Source organism: Helianthus annuus, chromosome 15 (assembly GCF_002127325.2).
Source record: "Helianthus annuus cultivar XRQ/B chromosome 15, HanXRQr2.0-SUNRISE, whole genome shotgun sequence".
In the NCBI taxonomy this organism is placed as follows: Eukaryota; Viridiplantae; Streptophyta; class Magnoliopsida; order Asterales; family Asteraceae; genus Helianthus; species Helianthus annuus.
The window spans coordinates 22555539-22563203 of record NC_035447.2 but is presented as its reverse complement, the minus strand read 5'-3'; the positions used below and the strand labels follow the sequence as shown (position 1 = coordinate 22563203).

At 36.5% G+C, this 7665-nt stretch overlaps 1 long non-coding RNA gene across 7 annotated transcripts; it reads left to right on the top strand.

Annotated features, from left to right (window-relative positions):
* Positions 1–384: 384 nt before the first annotated feature.
* LOC110911111 lies at positions 385–6893 on the top strand. 7 transcript variants are annotated; one of them, XR_004880480.1, is made up of 8 exons: positions 385–790; positions 861–960; positions 1619–1735; positions 1811–2829; positions 3928–4038; positions 4108–4186; positions 4278–5425; positions 5578–6893. It is a non-coding gene; the product is annotated as an uncharacterized LOC110911111 (long non-coding RNA). The 7 variants fall into 7 exon arrangements; XR_004880485.1 differs by lacking the exon at positions 5578–6893 and having other exon boundaries at positions 1811–1887; positions 2399–2829; positions 3931–4038; positions 4278–4581; XR_002576798.2 differs by lacking the exon at positions 5578–6893 and having other exon boundaries at positions 1811–1887; positions 2399–2829; positions 4278–4581.
* Positions 6894–7665: the final 772 nt, after the last annotated feature.

Below are 7665 nucleotides of genomic sequence, written 5' to 3'. Positions count from 1 at the left end.
TCAAACGTAACTAGAACCAGTCAAACACAGGCATTTAACTTTTTTCAACCCAGTTCCAACCCGAACCAACATCGATTTTGACTTTTGTTGACCCAACTAGAACTGGTTTCAACCCGAACAGGTTTAGAAAAACAAACCAGATTTGTGTTCCTTTGCTTTAATATAAAAATCACTTTGAAAATTTTCAAATCGTTTATATGAAAATATTATGAAACATGGTAGTGATTCTTATTTTAAAGTTACCTATCGTTCAGGACAAACGTAAAAAAAAAAAAGATAATATTAAATAGTAACTAAGTTTCATAATATTTTTTTATGACACTTAAATTCAAATTTATATAATCTTAAAGATAAAGATCGGTGGTGTTTTAGTTGTCCAAGATAAACCCTTCAAGTTTTCTCAATTGCCTGACACCATCTTTACATCCCATGTGCCATCATCGTTGGTTCTCCTTCGCGCTCTCTCTCTATCCTTATTCTTGCTCTCTGTTGGCGACTGCTTCACATAAGCTGCGGCCTGTGATTTCTGACGACGGGGAGGAACTCGGATTGAGGTAGTTTCGTCGTTTTCCTGGCATCCCCAATCTAGCGATGATGAGGAATCAACGGTGACTTGGGAGAAGAATTCAATCGAGCGATGATGAGGTGTTGCCTGGGTAGATCGAGCAACCTGAGGGTTTAGTAAAGTGAGGAATCAACGGTGACTTGGGAGCTAGGATTCAATGGATTCCAGCGATCGGTCAACCTTTCTATTATCTTCTCTTATTCATAGGGGAACAGAGATAAATAGGTATGTATTTTTTATTTTAGTCAAGAAATTAGAAGATATGTTGATTAAGGGTCTAGGGTTTTGAAGGTAGGTTGGTGAAGGTGAAGCATTGGGTTTCACGGCGGCCAAGGTGTGATGGACTTTTGTATGATTTCTTTAGAAAAACTTGATATTTGGCAACCTTGATTCTGGTAAGCACATGAGTTTTGAACATGGTTTTTTAGGAATTTTTTTTAAAGTACAGTTATTTGATAAAAAAATGTTGACCAACAAAGTCAAGAATGAATGGTTTAACATAAATCATATGGTGACAAATTTAATTTCATGGTTGATGGCTATCATATATTGTTAAACTCAAACACTTTAATTGGCTTTTCAATACTTTAATTAGCTTTTCAATGATAACGATAGAATTTTATTATAGGATTACTGGATTGTATATACTTGATATGGTAGATGCTATCATGAATCCACTTGAGTTAATAGTAGAAGATTAAAAATATGAATCCACTTGAGTTAATAGTAGAAGACTAAAAATGGATGTTGTCGTATGCGTATAGTTGGGAACAGCCGCATAGAACGCAAAGGGGTATTTCGGGCTCATGAGTTCAAATTCTTGATGTGCCAAAATTGATTTATTAGATGGGTATCTATTTCTACACATTGGGCCAAGCCTAAAAAAAATTATTCTTGGAGTTCTATCTATACAGTTTGTTTGATAAAATTCTGTAATGAGAATTAGGCACGTTAATTCTAACTATTTCTCTTTGTCCAAGGTAAAGTCCCTATAACTATTCTTGATTTTGGGAGGCTTAAATTCACTTACCTTTGTTATGCTCTTTTGTATAGAAATTTACAGACCTTCCATCAACATACATGCAAGAATAGAGTACCAAAAAGATTATCAAATGCAAGTTGTCAATGATATGCTTGCAAGCCGAAAGCCACATCCATAATCATTGACTGGTAAGAACAAACCTCTTTTCTATTTTTATTGACAATCACAATGACGACTAATACAAATATATACAAACTACACAGGACATGCGGAAAACAGTGTCACCTCCATTAATAAGGGCATGCAAGAATGTCAAAAAAGTTAAAATCGAAGATAAATGGTAAGTACTAAGTACCTTGCATAACTAATTCCATATTATTGCAAGTTTTAATGTCATTTAAACTTTACCGCTTCACATTATATTAGATTTCAATTTTAAGTTCTCTTTTTCTTCTAACACATTTTGCAACAGAAAGAATCCAATAAAGATTACCTTCTGGTTAGAAACATTGTTTCCATATAAAAATGAAACTGCAGTTGGCTAGGTGTTGGCAGTTACAGCAACCTTGATAACACAGTACCTAACTAAGTTTTAACATTCTTGGCTTTATTACACCTCTACACAGATGTCATAAATCCAACCTCATTACCATGGCTTTACACATCTGCACAGATGTCTTAAATCCAACCCCATTACCAAATACATTATCTATATCTTAAATGGAAATGTTGGTGGCATTTCCATTCTTAGTCCCTCCTTTTACTTGCATTTAATACTTTCATCCTTATCATTTTCTTTGTTTGTTTGGTCTTCCTTACGTTCAATGGTCCGCTTTCACCACTGCAAACAGCCGCCGCCACACCACTGCACGATCGCGTGTTAAACCATTGGTCCATTCACACAAGGCGGTGCTTCTTAAAGACCATAAATAAGGTTGTTGCATCGACTGTGGCCTTCGATTCCAACGAGACGAAGCAAGTGCCAAGAGAGCGATTACGGCGGCGGTGGGAAGGGAGAGAGAGACACAGTCTCGAGGCTCAAATGGAACCATTGTCGCTGCCAAAGTGTCGAATGTAGCATTTTCGTACATTTCTAGGTTGATGATGATAGCAGACGATGGTGGAGGGCGGCGGCAGGAGGTGGTCTATGGCATGAGTAGCTGTTGGTCTACAAAATACAATCTGATTGAGTTTTCGTTCTTCTATTTGATAATCGTTTGACCGAATTTTTTTCTTTGGGGCTGCATTTCTTCACATGGATTCTTCATCAACTGTGATCAAGGTTCGTTCCTTCACGCATTTGATTGCTTCAATTTTGCATTTGCATGTTTCTAATATGTTCCGATCATGCTATTATGTCTAGCTTTATAGTGTTGTGTTCTCTTGCGCTCTGTTTTGTGGTGTAACAAGTGAATCAGAACCAAGTATACAACTAATACGGAACAAACATTAGAGTACTTTGGTATTTTAGGAATTAACCTTACATGAAAAGATAGTATGGCTGGTTATGTGAGCTTGGAAATATTACTTTGTTGGAGCCATGAGAAAGAAAGAAAACAAGACAGAAATTCCTATTAAGACTTTGTAGATTACTGTATTTGATTTGTATACATGAACATAATTGGATAAAGCATAAGTGTAGTTCTTCTCAATTACACTTAGTTGCTTGATTTTTCTGTGTCTTCTGTGTCGTTTGATTTAATCAGTATGTTCACAGATCGTTAAACATATCCAAAACTCTTGAAAAGATTCATCCATATGCAATTGTTAACATGGTTCTATTAAATATTATTATGTTATAATTATATTTGATTTAGTCAAGATACATAGGATTGATCGGCTCCTTGATAGCCTCATCGATTGTTAAACATATCCTAAAACTTCAATTTGCAATTTGCTTAGTGACATATCTATATGGTATGTTCTAGAATGAGAATCTGGCGTACATCTAATGCAATGTTAACAGTCCAAGGACTAACGTGGCTTTCATATAACTATTGAGCTAAAACATTAATAAATAATACCCATGATATTGTATACTTGGTCAAAATAGTTTCACACGCGATTGGAAATCCACATGTTTATGGATTATTGTGATTTATTCTTAAGAAGAATGTTATATGTTTCTCTTTTGTTTTGAATGTTTATCTTCACAGTGTTGCATGTAGTAAGTTTTGATTTATTCTGAGTTTTGCTGATTTAAACAGTTATGAAGATTTTAAGAAGTCCTAAAAATCATTAGGGAGTATGTGCTATCTACTTATTTTATTCTTTTTTCGTAGATTACCACCTTACACTTTCTTTGCTTTACGGATTGGAACCCCTTTATAATATATAAGAAATCTGCAAAACAATTTGTTTTTGTTTCTATCTGACACAGAAGAAGGCCCAAGTAAGAAAACCAAGATCGAAGCCCCACGCCAATCTCACAAAAAGCATTGTATGCAATTGTTTTCGCCAGAATACGTAGAAGATGTCAAAATACAGACATGTGAGTATCATCTCTTTTGCTTACTACAACTAAACATGTAAGTGTTAATAATATTTAAATTTGTAATAGTGTAATCTAACCGCCAAATTTAAGGTAAAGACTAAAGAAATACCATCCCAGCCGCGTAGCACGGTTCGTTTAGACATAGGTATTTGTCCATTTTTCACGATATCTTTTTTTCTAATTTGTAATCAGCATTGTTTTTTGTTTTACTGGTTTGTGAACGGTCTGATTTGCAGGTGGAAGTTGCGATGTTGATGGTTCTTTGTAAGCGCTTACACAGAGCAGCAGGTTAAGGCACTGATGGGTTAGTGTTTTTACAATTACCATTGGTATTCCCTTTATTTTCTTGGGAATCTTGGTTGGATTTTTGCTACTGACAGTGGGACTGCTGATACCATCAAAGAGACCATACTTACACTTTATAGTGAGTGATGTGGTTAAAACTTATTACAAACTTTAATAGTGATTTTATTTTATACACTTCAATAAACGTTTATAGTCTACATGATTCTTGCGTTAATAATCTATTGTATATCCACATGTCATTTGGAGACAGTGAACCATGTCAAGTTAAAAGAAACTGAAAGAAACATGGTAACAGTTATGAAACTTCTACAACACAATTGAAAATAACCTGCTAAAAAGAGACTATTCGTATAGCTTTCAAAGTTGTCTTTAATAACAATTTACGAGCTCTTTTGCACTTACCATTAGTTATTTAGAGATCACATGTATGTTTACCGAGTAGTTCATGGTTTAGCGGCTTAGCGTGCCGCAACGCGCGCGCGCGGGGGGCATAATACTAGTAATAATTAAAGAAAAACTACACTAGCAATCCAACAATATTAAAAAAAAACTTTATTAACTTTTCGAAGGGGTATGGTCCTAAATAGTGCGCACAGCCACATGCGTGGATACCAAACCCACGATTAATACACAAACACTCAGCAAGCCTTAGAGTTTCCTGCAGGAGAACATTCGCGCATGTGCATGGCGACAACTCACATAAAGGACGAATAATACATGTGGCAGCAGCATGCAACTAATCAGGTTGTAGCAGGCTCTGCAAATACACCCCCACGATGGACAAATCGTGCATGGGACAACAAGCACAAAAGGATGAGTACGTGACACTGATCAGTCGTGCCAGACGCTGCCACACGATCTCCGTTGACGGTTGATGACAAGCCCAACAAAAGGTACACTTGGACGACATCGTGTAGCCAATCACGTTGCGCCATGCCGACTCCACCTCTGCAGACACTACCTATCTGGCTAGAGGGAACCAAGTGGATATTCATCGACAGTAATAGCTGGCCTATTGCACATAAGCCCACGTTTATCCTCTCCCTTATTTGACTATAAATACCAGACTCCTTAAAAGGTTTAAGGATTTGAACTTTGGCTCTCTAACATTTAACACAAACTTGCTTATCTTTTCTTAAGTGATACTTATTCTCAAGCCAAAGGGTGGTAAGGAAAAGAACCCACATCTTCTCCTCCTCATAACGAGCTTACAGTGTTCTTGTTTTGCAGACTCGCTCTCGGAACAACATTAGTCATTGATCAAGGAAAGATTAAGGTTTAACAGTCTTGTCGATACTACCTCTTTGGTTCCAGCCCTGCATTAGAACCAATGTTTCTTCATTGGCACCATCTGTGTTTTTACTACAAACAACTTTCATCTTTTCTCTCTTCGTTTCGATCCAATGGCTGATCAACCTCCTGCATTTCCACTTTTCGGTTCGAACTCTAAATCTACAGCCACAGGGACCACCTCGCACCGTTTTGAAACCCATGACAAGGAATACGAACACGTGGAGTACAATACTGGCACATTCCATCATGAAAAAGGAAGCGTCGCACAAACAAACCAAGATCCAGATGTCATACCGCTGAATCAAGTCGCGCAACTCTCACCTTTGCTACCAGAGGGAAAAACTCCCACCTCATTGTACATAAAGTCACAAGCAACACTAAATGTTGTGTACGTGCAACAATATGAATGCACAACTCGAGAGTTAACCTATGGTTCACCTCCCCTTGACCGTACACTGTCACACGTGTCAGCCGGACATGGGAACCACAACCGACAAAACAGGAACAAAGACTTCCATCACATTATGAGCACCACGCGCAACACACATGCTGACACCGGAAGACACGATGATGCCCAATATGAGCATCTTCGTAGGCAGACTCCTATCCAGCACCGTCTAGGTCCCCGTGTAATTCCTGACGAGTGGGACACAATGACAAAGGATTTCTATCCTACATATCAAGAAGCATACAACACAAGTGTTTACACCAATAGGATGCAAGGTAACCATGCAACTTACAAACCGAATGCTCGCGCAACATACAATTCGGAAGCTGAAGACATCTACTCTTTGGTGTACAGACCAGCGGGCGGCTGCCGAACAGCCAAACTTCGTTCCAAAAATTGCTCTGGCCATGATGGAAAAGGCAAAACTCTCATCCAATGTTGGGAAGTTTATGGGGTTGTTAGACCCAGATGACCATATCTGGCTGTTAACCAGCGCAGGGATGATCATATATTGGACCCATTTTATATGGTGCCATCTATTTATCCAGACACTTACTGGCGCAACTTGCGCATGGTTTGACAATTTACCGGTTGACAAGATAGAAAATTGGACAAATTTGCAAACCAAGTTTCTACATTTAGGATACAAACTTTATTGTGTAAAAATGTTAAAGCTAAGTATCTAACCCTAACATTAGTGAGCAAAAATCATCACCAACAATTTGTACTTTATCATCACATGCAACATTTATCTTGCATAATGCTCTCAATCATCATGTTCAAACATGGTCTGAATATTCTACATGTACATACCGACTGCGATTCAAAAAAAAACATACCGACTGGAATTGTGTGTTATGTTTGTTTGTGCTGGAGTCTAATGCAACTAATCTTTTTTTTCTTTTTGTGCACATTGACAACGACCAAAATAATCAAAGTTGACCAGAAAAGGTCAAACTAATTAATTTTTATTGAATATGATTCAAATTCAAAGACATAATAATACAATAGTAACTAATAGATACATATAATATCCCTTTACATATGAAATAAAGGTTGCTATATTTGATGGTTCATCTATCTTAACATAATTCACCCATTTAGAGTTACTAAAACAAAATTCATAGTTGTTTTTACCTGTTTTACTAAAATGATTCATATATATATTGTTTAATTTAAAGTAAGTCGACTTTCATTAAGTTATACAACCTTATAATTTTTTAACAAATATTATAATCTTTAAAAAAATAAAGTGACTTAAGTGGAAGATATATGAAGTGGTGATGAAGAAAAAACACTTAATAATTACCAATTTTCTTGATTGATAAATCTAAATCAAACATAAAATAATCACTAAATAATAAGAAAGACTCATATATGTTCCACTTAGGTCATTTAACTACATATTTTTTTTTCGAATTACAAAACCGATGTTTTAGGGCTTTTGATCAGAATGAGGATACAAGTCGATTGATGTAAAACTTACCTCGAAATACAATACTGCCCCAATCTACGAAAACGGTGCGGTGTTTAAACTTCCAATTAACAAAAATCAAGCCATTTCGAACACAATTTCG